At 43.9% G+C, this 13,240-nt stretch overlaps 1 protein-coding gene across 4 annotated transcripts in view; it reads left to right on the forward strand.

Moving 5' to 3' along the window:
- ncoa1 (nuclear receptor coactivator 1) overlaps positions 1 to 13,240 on the forward strand; it is a 49,040-nt gene that overhangs the window by 5,682 nt on the left and 30,118 nt on the right. For all 4 annotated transcript variants that reach the window (XM_056427629.1, XM_056427626.1, XM_056427625.1 and 1 more), the window contains exon 2: positions 10,885 to 11,130. The gene's annotated coding sequence lies outside the window, so the exon portion shown is untranslated. The remainder of the gene's footprint in view (positions 1 to 10,884; positions 11,131 to 13,240) is intronic.

The following is a 13,240-nucleotide window of genomic DNA, read 5'->3' on the forward strand; positions in this document are numbered from 1 at the left end:
GATTCCCAGACGGTGAAACGCGATGACGCCCTCGGAGTCCCGCGGGTGTGTTTTGAAGTATGCGTGTGTTGCCAACAGAAGACCGTTCACACCGTGGGGTCACTGGAGCGTGCCCAGCGGCGGCCAGGCGCCCCAAAAACGATCGCAACACATTTCCAAACAGGCCTTGGATGAAATGACCACATATTGGGAATCCAAATGGTTCCCGTCCTGCATGAGAATATTACAAAGGAACAAAGTGACATAGTGAGAGTACTCCAAACCTTTTGATGTAAACCCATTATCAGTAAAACTATTAACACCGAGGTCCCAAGAAAGCCCAGAGGGAAGTTCTCCAGGAAGGAGCGACACTCAGCCCGATGTGTGCGGGACTTGTTTGCAACGGTGTTCTGACCCTTTGACCCCGCTGGACACACTCGTCCCACGTGTCGACCGATTGAAAGAAAATCACTCGGTGCTGCCTTGATTTCTGAATGTTTTTAGAAACGTGCGACTGAACATTTGGTGGCTTAAATGCAGGTGAGTGATAAATAAAAATAAAACAATTTAAACTAGAACGGGCACTCGGTAGAGCGCATACCTTCGCATATCACAAGATTGGGCATTGAATTATGAACATTTTGGTATTAGTTGCATGCCAATTGGATAAAAATTGACCGTGCTATGGTAAAAAGAAGATTTTGACCCTTCCATGACCTTGACCTTTGACCCGATTGATCCCAAAATCTAATCAAATGGCCCCCGGATAATAACCAATCATCCCACCAAATTTCATGCAATTTGGTTTAAAACTTTTTTTGTTATGCGAATAACACGCATACAAATACACGGCGATCAAAACATAACCTTCCGCATCTTCAATGCGAAGGTAAAAATACAGATTTTCCCATTATCTTTGATTTAGGGCTCTCAGATCAGCATTTCTGGGTCGGACCACTAGACGCACTATGGGCCGATCCGATCACTGGGTCTGTTTGATTTGGTGTGTTTCGCTTGCAGTGTGTAGGGAAACAAAAACAAAAAGATCATATCGGCGCCATGCGATCTCCGCAGAGCTCAAGACCCGACATCAGTCGCGTTGCAGGATGTGTGATGTCGGCAGATTAACCCACACAGGTCGCGCTGCGGCTTCTTTGTATTTGCTCGATATGAAGCGGAAACTGGCACGCTTCTTGTTTCCATGACTCGATCATCCAGTGTTTCCCATCAATCATCTACAGCCTCGGTTGGTGCGACGCAGTTTCAAAACCATGAACGGCAATCAATGATCGACTGCAGGTCGCCGTGGGGAGGCCCGGGATGAAGGAGGCCCGGGTTGGAGGAGGCCCGGGTTGGAGGAGGCCCGGGGTGGAGGAGGCCCCGGGGTGGAGGAGGCCCGTGTCTGCCCGTGAGCTCTGCAGCACCTCTTAAATCCTCACTGTGGCTCGTCTCCCCGTAGCAGCAGGAGGAGGAGGAAGAGGAGGAGGAAGAAGGAGGGGCTTGTGCAGCAGACTGTGTGAATTTGGGAGCGTTGGGGAGGAAATGGAGGGAAGAGGAAAGGTAGAGGTGGAAGAATGAGAGAAACGGAAACCACATCCAGGAGGAACGAGCGAGCGAGGAAACTGGTTGTTGTGATTGCGTAACAGTCGAGCCTCGAGTCTTCTGCAGCAGGTCGGCCACAACAAGAAGACTGGAACCATAGATTTCTCTCTCCTGTGTGGATCTGGTCGGTGTTCACCATGTATAATAACATGAAGTGATGAAAAGCGATGGAGAAATTTTTTTTTTTTGAGGCCCCGTTATCCTTCCTTAAAGTGACCGGATGCGTCTCGACGCTGTCGAGTGAATTAGAGGAAGTTTATCGGCGCTTCTTCGATGCGAGATGAACGGCGTGTGGTCACGGTGGTGCTGGGAACACCTTTGGCTCAAAGGTGTTTGCGCGCCTGGCTTTTTAAACGGGTGGGCGTTGAGATACTTCCAGAGTTTCGGCCCGCACTTCAGGTCGACTCGCATATTTGTTGTTTCTGCACTTGAGATTGTTTGAACTTGGCATCCCGCTCACCTTTTTCGTTGTTCTTGTGGTATGTCGTATTTATTACCGAAACGCTAAAGTGGATAACGGGCACGAGGCTTCCTGTTTCCGTAATTTGAAATTAGATTTGGCTTCCCCTCAAAGGCTTTTTGTGTACGGCACATGGGTTCAAATGCCAGCATGTTTTTGTTTTTTTCCAAAGGACGATGGAGAATGACATTCAGGTGACGAGATGAAGCCAGGGAGGTATTTTAGCTGTTGGAGCCGAACAAAGAAAACATCTAAAGAAGAATATTCATCTCGTTGAGCAATGTTTTGATGCCAGTCGATGCTTTGAACAAAAAACCCAAACTTATTCACTTGGTGTCATGGTGTCTTTCAAATCAACATTTAGATGTATGATTTTGAGGAGATGAAAGTGAGATTTGTGTATGTGTGTATGTGTGTGTGTATATATATATATATATATATATATGTGTGTGTGTGTATGTATGTGTATATATATTAGAGATGCACCGATCAGGTTTTTGGTGCCGATCACTGAAATCAGTATCTGCCGATCCGATAATACCGATCACCGATCACGGTGTCGATTGAAGCATTCTATTTATTGTGTATCATTATTGCCTAGGACTATGAGGAAATACAAATATAAAGCACCTCAAACATTAAAGAAATTACAGATTTCTTGAAACATTTAGGACTTTTACTTTGAAAAATGTCCTAATTGATACATTAAAATTGTTTGATTGTTATTGTAGGGGATTTCAGATATGTATGGAACACATCTGCATCATTCATTTCCTGGAACTCTTGGGGAAATCTATATACAGGACTTTTTTTAACATACAAAAGTCTGACTTATTTTTATAAACTCTTCCTTGGTACAGTAAAAATGTTTTAATGTTAGCATAATTTAAGCTAAATCTCAGAAACGATCTATAAAGATACAAAATCAGTTCATTGTTTACTTTTATATGTAATAGTGTATGATTTGTCGACATTTTATTTTGATAAACGGATGTTGTTTCACGTGGTTCTTTCCGCTAACTTTGCAAAACCGGATGTTGTCACTTAAATCCTTCCGCTAACTTTATCAAAACCCTCGCTCGCTCCTGATCGAATGTGTTTACCGTGAGCGACAGTGTATAGGGGCTCAGACATGTGAGTCGGCTGAGTCGACCCAGAGATTCAACTCGGGGGACGGGGACGCCGCTCGGTGCGTGAGGATCCCCTCTGACCTCTTACTCTGCGGCCCTCGCCGGGCGCATCGTCTCCGTTGCGGTGCGCGGCGATTGAAACGTCTGATAGTTCTCGCAGATGTTACGTTATCTGATCAGCCGTTTTGAGAACGCCGATCAAACCCGATAATGGGAATATCGGCCGATATGGATCGGCGCCGATCAGATCGTTGCATCCCTAATATATATATATATATATCAGGGTTTTTCCTCGGTCAAAATGGGTCTTCAGTGCTCCCCAAAAAAAAAATTGCGCACGGTCTGTGTTTCTCTGTCCATTCGCACACCTCACAGTTGCGTATTGATCAGACAAGAAGACACGCTTATCAACTCGATTACTATTGATCAAAACAGAACGAGGGTTCGGCTGTAGCCTACTTGAAACATACTATTGAGAACATATTCGCTGACGTGCACGTGATGAACACAGGTTTTTTTTTTTTTCATCGCAGACTTTTTTTTGCCGGGAAAACGGCTTAGGCGCCCAAATGTTCTCTATGCAGGAAAAACACTGTATATATATATATATACATACATACATATATATATTTTGTGCCTTCATTTATTGGTGTTTGCTTGATCCAAGAAATGTGCAGGTGTTGCCATGATAAATCAGATAAGACATGATTGATTTGACTGCATTCTTACTTCCCCATTTTACCGGCAAGGTACTCAAATACAGGTGTTACTTATCTGCAGTTAATAATGGAAATTACAGCTCACCGTGACACATTGATAAGATGTTCTCTGGGTAGTTTTCCACACTGCAGCTTCAAAGTGTGTTGGCGGACCCTTGTGCATTCAGGGGTCTCTTTTGAAGTTGCTTACTTGGTTAATTTTTGCATCACAATTGGCTCATCCCCACTTTCAAACGGGTGGCATGCGTTGCATGAGAAAACCAATGCCATATTGGCACCGGTTTTCGGTACCCAACCCTAGTGAAGAAACAGTGACATTTGATTAAAAATATCTTTTCAGTTCATTTTGTATGGCCCATTATTACAAATTACACATTTGCATCAGAGGGCTTTACAAGCATTCAACTAAGCATTTAAAAAAATAATATTTATCATGAATGTATCTTCTGTTAAATCAAAGGCTATCTTTTAATAGTCTGTCCATGCTTCAATATGACATCATGTTCTGAACATTATTATCTCTTCTTCAACATCGCATCCATAACTAGGCCTCTCCCAAATAATTGTAATTAATTAATTCATAACTTTGATATATTATAGGTTACTTACTGAAACTGTCTCACTCACAGCGAGCGAGGCGCCTCCTTGTCTCGGTCTTTGTCGAAATGTATTTAAAAAAAGATTGGATGTAATGATCATTTCCAGAATTCGCATAATGTTTTAATTAATTTCCCTGTGAGAAATAAATGTGACCAGAAGGCTCTCAAATCTCTTTACATATTGTAATGAACAAACACATAATTCAGCTTAATGGACAGAGCTTTCCCCACAGATGGTTCAGAGGTCTAGAGAGTGTGTGTGTGTATGTGTATGTATGTGTGTGTATATACTGTATATATATGTGTGTGTATATATATATTTGTGTGTATACTGTATATATATATATATGTGTGTGTGTATATATACTGTATGTGATGTGTGTGTATATATACTGAATGTGATGTGTGTGTGTATATATGCATGGGTATGTATCTGCTTAAATATTTTTGCTTCACTTCATATTTGTTGGCATATCAAAAACAAGATTTCCACTGCAGTTAAAACGTTCTCGCAGCAGCAGCGTTATCGAGGTGGTCTCGCAATCTAACGGCACCATAAAGCAACATAACCATCCTAGTTTCCCCATTTTATTTCTTTTTAGGGTGACGGCTTCAATAATTATGGCAAATGGCATTATTCAAAGCTTTATTCAAAATAATGTGCGTCAGGACTTATTAAGGCCTCTCTCCCGAGTCTGAATTATTGCACAGCAGCGCACCGATTGCATCGGTGTTGTCTAGACCCGTGGTTCTCAAATGGGGGTTCGCGTACCCCTGGGGGTACCTGAAGGCACTCCAGGGGGTACGTAAGATTTTTTTTAACTGGCATCTATTCAAAAATCCTTAAATAGGTATTTCAAAAATAATCAATAACAAAAAGATGTCACTTCATAGACTTCATTTTATATTAAGCAGGCTATTTTAAGTAATTATCCTCAAAAGCCAGTTTCCCTCCCATATCGGGATGGTTTGACCCAACCTGGCACACACCACCTGTCATCCCCTGCCAATCACTGCCACCTTGAAAACTTCATCAATGGAGTCGTAGAGGAAGCTGCTGAAAACACGGAGAGACGAGTGCCAAAGCCGGCGGAACCAGAGCCGGCAAAATCCCGTCAGTTTTCAGACGACTATGTTTTAATATGATTCACGTACACCAGTTGCAACCCAGCCTTCATGTGGAGGAAGGTTAGCCAACAGTAGCATGAAGCTCGCAAGACCACACATGCAAATCATTGTTTTTGAAAGGAACATTTCTGAATTCAGCTCATCCCAAGACACGATGCCTAGTCACGACGGCACGAGCTGGAAATCCTGCAGCCGCGTCTGCACGGACCCAATGGGAGGAGTCGTTGCGTAAACTCTGCCGTGAAGTGGACTCGCTCGGAACACGAGCCCCGTGCTGCGTGGCGCTTTGACCGACAGCGTCAACTTCATAAAGTCAAGGCCACGCAACGCAGCACAGATCTCCTCATGCCACCTTGTTCCAGGACACAGACTGGTTTGCAAAGCTATCTAGCAGATGTATTCAGCAAACTGAACGCACTGAATGTGTCTCTGCAGGGCGAGGACGCCAGCATTTTAAACCTGTTTGACAAGGTGGGAGGATTCCTGAAGAAAGCCGAGCTGTGCAGAAGGTCCTCCGCACGGGGGGGAGTTCACCTCGCTCCAGTGAGCATGTGGACGGGGCTCCGGTCGCTCATCCTGGGACATTTGACCTTGATTTAAAGAGTTTCATTCCGACTTTCCTGACCTGGAGGATAAATCTGCAGAGCAGGATTGGGTGAGAACCCCATTTATTCTGTCCCAAGCAAGCTACCTGTCGCCTGTCATGTGACCCTCCAGATGAAGTTTGCCACATCCACACTGTCACAGCTTTGCGTGGAGCGGGAGCACCCGGACCCGCGACGGGAAGCTTCGGAGCAGCGACTCCCCTTTGCCTCCACATATTTGCGTACGGCCTCCTTCTCTGCAGCGACTGATCAAAACAAAGCAGAGAACCAGATGGTGTCTGGAGAAGAGATGATCACAGGAGTCGCCTCCAAGACTGACAAAGATCTTCCGCACAAGTTTGTCACTTAAGTGCAAAAGCACTCGATGCAACAATGCCATCTTCAGTTTCTATAGTTAAATAAATCAGACACTGGTGGCACAGCGCTCTGTATTACGACTTGGAAAAGAAATCACAGGTGGTACAGCACTGAAGACCAGTTGAGAACCACTGGTCTAGACTGTGGCTATCGGTGGAGGGAAGCGAGGCACTGAGGAAGTGGTCTTGTTTTGGAGCGCGGCTCAAATATCTGCTGTTTGTGGGCTGGATGCTCAAACACCGGCTGAGGCCTCGCAGCCTCGTGACACATCACGGAGGCTTTCACACCGAAGTTGTGGCTGTTTATGTTTTTTTTTTTTAGTGGACGTCGTTCCAGTCCATGATATCTGTCCACCCACTCACGGTGTTACAGACCGAGATCCTAGCTCCAGTTATTGTTTTTGTAAAACTCCTTCACAAACACCTGTATGGACACATGCAGGTGTCTAAATGGAAAGGGCTTTCCCCGAATGGTTTTGCAGCCTAACCGTTAAATAATAAATAAAACCAGAGGTGGTGTGAAAAGGCTGGTTTGCACTTTGCTATACTTCATGTCCGCCTGAGGTCCCGTTGTCAGTTCAGGGAAAATAAAGATTTTTGTTGTTGTTGTAGTGCCTGAATAATACAGGTTTGTTAGGGCGGATGCCCATCAAAGATGTTTCTATTTAACCGGTCAGCCAGTCGATTTGGTACAAAGATTACAAGATGAATTGGCTCAACATTGGTACTATACGAGGTCACTTGTCCGATACTACAGTCTCAACTGTCTGTGGAGTTTGGTGCCAATTGGTTGGCCCGTTAATTATATTATAGACATATTATTCGATATTCAACATGACCTTGATTATGATTGCTTACCTTTCGAATGGCCTCCTGCGTTTACATGTGTTTCAATACTAAAATCAGTTCTCTGCATTGTACAGACATGGTGCATATTTGTTTACAGAGCCCAAGAGTCCAATTAAGAAATGATTATTTTGGTTGTGTGTCTTTTGTAAATTTAATTAGAAAGTTTGTCAGTTAGACATTCCTGAGGGTATACTTGTATTTTTAGATAGATAGTGTTGAAATAACAACAAATAGAATTTATCTCAATTATCTCCCGGAAAATATACAAGAATGACAGCGCTGCAGCTCGGCAAATGTTATGCCGCTCTTAACTAAGATGGTAAAAGTTCCTCCTCACAGAGCCGCTCGCTCGCCTGTCGACTGGTGCTCTTTTTCTGGTGACTGAGATTCAACATATTTGCTTTGGTCGCCTCTTTTTCCCCACTTAACGAAAGCTAAAATGAACACATGGACAGAAGTGCATTTCAATTTTATCGATGTAGTCGATGCACTGTGTTGTTTTTATGTCGTGCTGGAGTCTTCCGTATCCAGGCTTCAGTGGGTAGCCCCGGTCTGCTCCACTTCCCTCTGGTGATACCTACCCAGCTTCTCTTATTCCTCTGGCCCACCCTCCCGTGCTCCTTCCCCCGCGGCCCATTCGGCTGCCCGACAGGTCACTGAGGCGGCGCCAGACCCACACATATTTTGGCTGCACCTGACGAGTAAATATGCGTTACAGAAAAACTGGTTTAGCGACGACTCTAATGAGGACGGCAGTGTCTACACAAAGGGAATCATGTCTCTCGCTGCTCGCAGGAAAGTAACTTACTCTCTCAAATAAGGACGTGGAGGGATCCGGTGTTTTCCTGATCGTTATTTGACGCTCCTTCGGTGAGTTGCTTCTCCGTTTCCTCCCACCGTGTTCTTGAATTTGTCCTTTGGACCTTGATTGTACGAGGCTAAAGACACGGTGCCTGTGCGTTATGATGTGAGCATTCTAACCCAACGGGAGCATCCCGTCTTGGTCGTCTGCACATTGGATTACACCATCGTCTGTGTCTCCCTGGCGCGCTGTGTTTAGATCGCCTGATGGAGGTGAAACGTCAACACGCGTCCGCTCGCCACGTCTCTGTTGTCCGGCATGCAGCGGTGAGGAGTTGAGGTCGAGAACATCTGGAGTTCAGATGAAGAGCATGCAGCTTTCTCAAGTTTGTTCAATATGTGTTCTCAAACAAAACCGTGACACGCCATTCCCAATTCATTTTATTTTGCCAACACTGAGCAGGTCATCAATCAGATATTAATGCCTTCCTTAGGGCTGCATACTAATGAGCTTTTTTTTTTTATACTACAGATGACATTGCAATGTTGATGATTCAGCAATTAATAACTAATTGCTTTGAGTTTTTATATATGAGAAGAAATAGGGGAAATTGCTCACATTTCTCAGATATATTGCTTGTTTGTCCGACCCAGCAATCCCAAAATATTGTTGAAGCAAACATTTTGGGAATTCCGCTCGAAAAATTACTGGAATTATGAATGGATGAGCAAAACCGTTGCGGATTCATTCTCTATCAATCGACTAATTGTTGTTTTTTATCTTTTAACAGCGCACAATTTCATTAACCTTTTAAAAACATTATCATTAAAATCTACACAAGTCCAAAATGAATATCAGTCTCCTAATAAAATGTATAACTAATTAAACGGTTACACGTCGACGAATAATCCCCTTTCATTTCCACGCAGTGAAAAAAACAGATTCTAACCTGGAAGAATGAAGACGGCACTAATTGAAACTGAGTTTAACTGAGAGTCTAGAAATGAAGCAGGACGTTGTCACTTTTAGAAAGGTACATTCCAAGGTGTGTCTTTTTAAATTGCACCCCTCACAGACAGACGGACAGTGCCGTTTGGTTTGTGTGTACTCGTGTTTAAAAGAATCTTTGCAGCACATCGTGCGCCAGGTGCCGTATCTAAACAAACAAATGTTAAAAGATAAGGCCGCTTCGGTCTCGCGTCCCTGAAGGAGGCAAACCTCCTGCATCGTGGAACTCATCGGGCTGCAATTACTGCGCCAGACAACCGGCAATTAGCCGTAATCAAACACGGCGTGATTGAGGCTGTCGCGTTCCAAGAAAGTCGCCTGGAGTGAACGAGCGTCTCGCGGAGCCGGCCGGGGATCAACGTGTAATTTGCAGCCGCCTGAGACGACGAGGAAACGGTCACACGTGTTGGATTCACGCAGATTATTCATGTCGCGGGGGAAACGACGCCGATGCACGTCGACCTCGGGGCTTCACAGGCATCTGTGGGCTTTGTGATTGATTTAAATTAAGAGCACTTTGACTGTCTGCAAACCGAATGCAGAGTTAAACATCACTGCTGAGCTCCTCTGCTCTGCCTGCACCCCGAAAGTCTTCAGATTCAAGACTGTCATTTAAACTCCATCTCAAAACATCCCTGTTTACACTGGCACTTGGTTGATTTGAATATTCCATGTCCTGCTTTTTATCTTCTCTGTTTATTTATTTTATTGCATACCATTTGCTGTGTATTGTACTTTAACCTTTTAACTGTTGACATGTTCTGGCCCCCGTTATTGCCAAATTGTTTTAATTGACTACTGTACTACACTTTGTGACACTCGATGGCTGTGATAAGTGCAATATAAATAAACTTTACTTCTGAAGCTCTCTTTCATACTCTAGCTGCCGGTAGATCAAGGCAAGTATATAAAATGCAGCGGGTTATATGTTTTAAACAAACAGCTGATCAATCAGGTTTTCTTAAAGGTGTGTTTATTGCCATTGTTTCTGTTCCATAATAAGGTGTGAGAGCAGAACTGTGTTTACGAGGGCTTAAGCATACGACACACTGACTATTGGGCGGTTTAAATAGAGCAAACCTCTTATTTCAACTCTCTCTTTGACCTTCTGGCTAAAGACGTGTGCTTGTGTACGCCGGGTGACCTTTCCACATCTGCACCGTTGGTCATGTAGTCCTTGTACTTTTATTTACAAGCGCTGTTCTGAAAACAGGGCGACCGTAGCCGGGACCGCGGCTGGACGGGCCGTTCAATGCACCACCATCTAGAGGGGGACAGATGCTGGCGGTCCACACTCCACATCTGGAGCGAGTCTCATCCTCATCTGATACTTGTGATGAGGGTGGCCGGCTGATTTTGGTCACTCTGGCCAATTTCAGCGTTGCGTGCCGAGTTGTATCTGCTATTTTGGATTTATTAAAAAATATACCCATTACCCGAGTAACCTTAAATGCTCGAGGACAACTTTGTATTTCTCGCACGCCTCTTCGTGATCCACGGCTCAAGATGCGGGAATAGGTCTTAAAGAATTAAACAAAATAATAAAAGGTGGGGGGAGGACGGACTTAAGGAAAAGAAAAGTGAACGCTAAATGAACTCGTACGAATGGTGCATTGATACCAACGTTGTTGTTCTCTCTCCTTCCAGTCGGAGGCCAACAGACTTCTCCCTGCACCTGAGATGTTGCCATGTGACAGAGCGGCCGTGCAGCCATAAGCCCACCACCACCTCCACCACCGCTGCTCCATCAACCCCACTTCAAGCCGTTTACCCACCCTGCACCTCTCCCGATACCACCACCACCCCAGCCTCCCCTTCCTCCCCTTGCTCTGAGCCCTGGACCAGGCCAACCACATCCAACCACATGACTCGCCCACTGGAGCCCTAGATCAAGTGAGTGAAGAATGGCTGCCGCACGTGTCACTGTTGAGCCGCAGGTGAACACCATGTTGCCTCTCACGGCCGGGCGTGTATTTTGAGCCCTCTGAACATTCCTGAAAAGCTATTATCGTGTTATTTACTTCGACGGGGAAATACAGGTATTATTATTTTAGCTTCACACAAAGGCTGAATGAGGCCCCGCTTGCAGGACGGCGAAGATGTTGACGGTGAGCAGAGGTCAATAAGTTGAAAATAAGCCGGGGACTTAATGTGCACTCCGTCTCTGGCCGTGTTCCAGGCTTGTTTGGTAGTGTTGCTAAGTGAGGCTGCAACTAACTACCGCACTGACCTGTAACTGTCTATTTCGATTAAGCAAAAGAAAAAATAACAGCCCCTCTGAATTGTTTTGTCTTAAGCTTTCGGCCTCGGTCTTTGGAGATATTTCCAGATTGACTTTTCCGAAATGGAGCTTGTTGTCCCTCTCTGTTTTAGTTTTTAACGCTTGGTAGGTGCACACGTTTAAGCATCGGAATCATGACTGGGAAGTACATAAAAGGTATCCTCGCTTCTTGAAATGTCATAAAAACTGCTCATGCATGAAAATGCAGTGCGAGTTCTGGATTTGAAGGGACTAATTTTGTTGACATTTAGTTTTACTGTTGGCCATTATTTTGTCCCTGTATGTGATTTGCAGAGGTAATTGATGATGTGTTAAAATCTACAGTTTAACATTATTTTTCAATAGTCATGAAACAAAAACTATGAGTTAGTGTCTTATTGTTTTATTCAGTACTCAACACCGAGTGTATAATTGGCTGCATTTAAAACTGTCCCATCAAAGACTTAATGGTATATCAATTACATTTTTAAGAGGGCCAATTGGTCGAGGCCAACATTGATAGTCAAGAGATATATTTCTCTGTCTCTGTCTCTCTCTCTCTCTCGCTCTCTCTCTGGCCTTTTCTTTGCATTATCCCGCGGCGCTGTGCTCTCTTTGAGACTCGAGCGCCCAAATCGTCCTCACGGCTCTGCGCATCCCATCACGTCAGACCTTTCCTCGAGTTGAAGTGAGGACACTCACACTTTAAATCACAGAGAGACCAGGGGAGTTCAATAAATGATGAATATTCATGGATGAATTATCGGTCTGGCAGTGAAAGTGTTTGAGATCGAAAAGACTGTGAAAAACAAGGTGAGCAGTGACACACGGAGGGAGGCAGATGAACGGATGACTTCACACAAGCAAGTTATTTGAAAAGAATATATACATATATATTTATGGGTATATATTTATTTCTATAAAGAGGGTTTAGAGGGTACTTTTTGTATTGTAAAGACTTTTGGATATATATTTATATATATATATATATAAAAGTATGTATTGCATTATTTATGAAGGATCATTTTCCTTGTATATTATGCGAGAGCTCACTTTTCTGGCTATATATTCTATACACTATTCTGTACACAGATGGTGGGAGACAATGGACTGGAAATTGAAAGGTTCTTTTCGTGGGGATGACTCTTGGAGGACGACCGCAGCGTTTTACAGATCCATTCCTAACACACGTGCATTTCCCACTGCCCAATTTCCACCGTGTTCCGTAGTGTTTCTAACATTTTCCACCCCGCTGTCTGCTTCTTTTGAATGTCACGGTATGCAAATCTGCTTTTAAAGGCCAGAGTGAGAAGTTACCCATGATGGGTGTTTGATGAACGGTCTGGGCTGTGCCCACATGAGATGCATGTGGCAGATCGGATCCCGATGCCGGCTCAGTCCCAGTTCATGCGTCCTGGCACGATGGTTTGACAGAAGTCACATTGAAAAGACCACAGCTAAAGAGAGAGCTAAAGAGATTTGTCAGTCGTCAAAAAAGTACTTGGGAACTATTATTTATTGCTAATTGATCATTTTTAAAAGCAAAAATATGAAGATTTATTTGAAGATTATAACTTGGGTTCCCTTTTAAATATGATGGATCACATATGTGTATGTTCCACCCTCGTAAGCATGATAACTTGGCTTGCATTGTTTTGAAATTAAACATCTCTGTGTTTTATAATAGTAATTTAAAGACCTCAACTTTTGCTTTTAGGAATTGTGTGTAGCGTTTATCGTAGC

The sequence above is a fragment of the Pseudoliparis swirei genome, chromosome 12 (assembly GCF_029220125.1).
Source record: "Pseudoliparis swirei isolate HS2019 ecotype Mariana Trench chromosome 12, NWPU_hadal_v1, whole genome shotgun sequence".
NCBI lineage: Eukaryota > Metazoa > Chordata > Actinopteri > Perciformes > Liparidae > Pseudoliparis > Pseudoliparis swirei.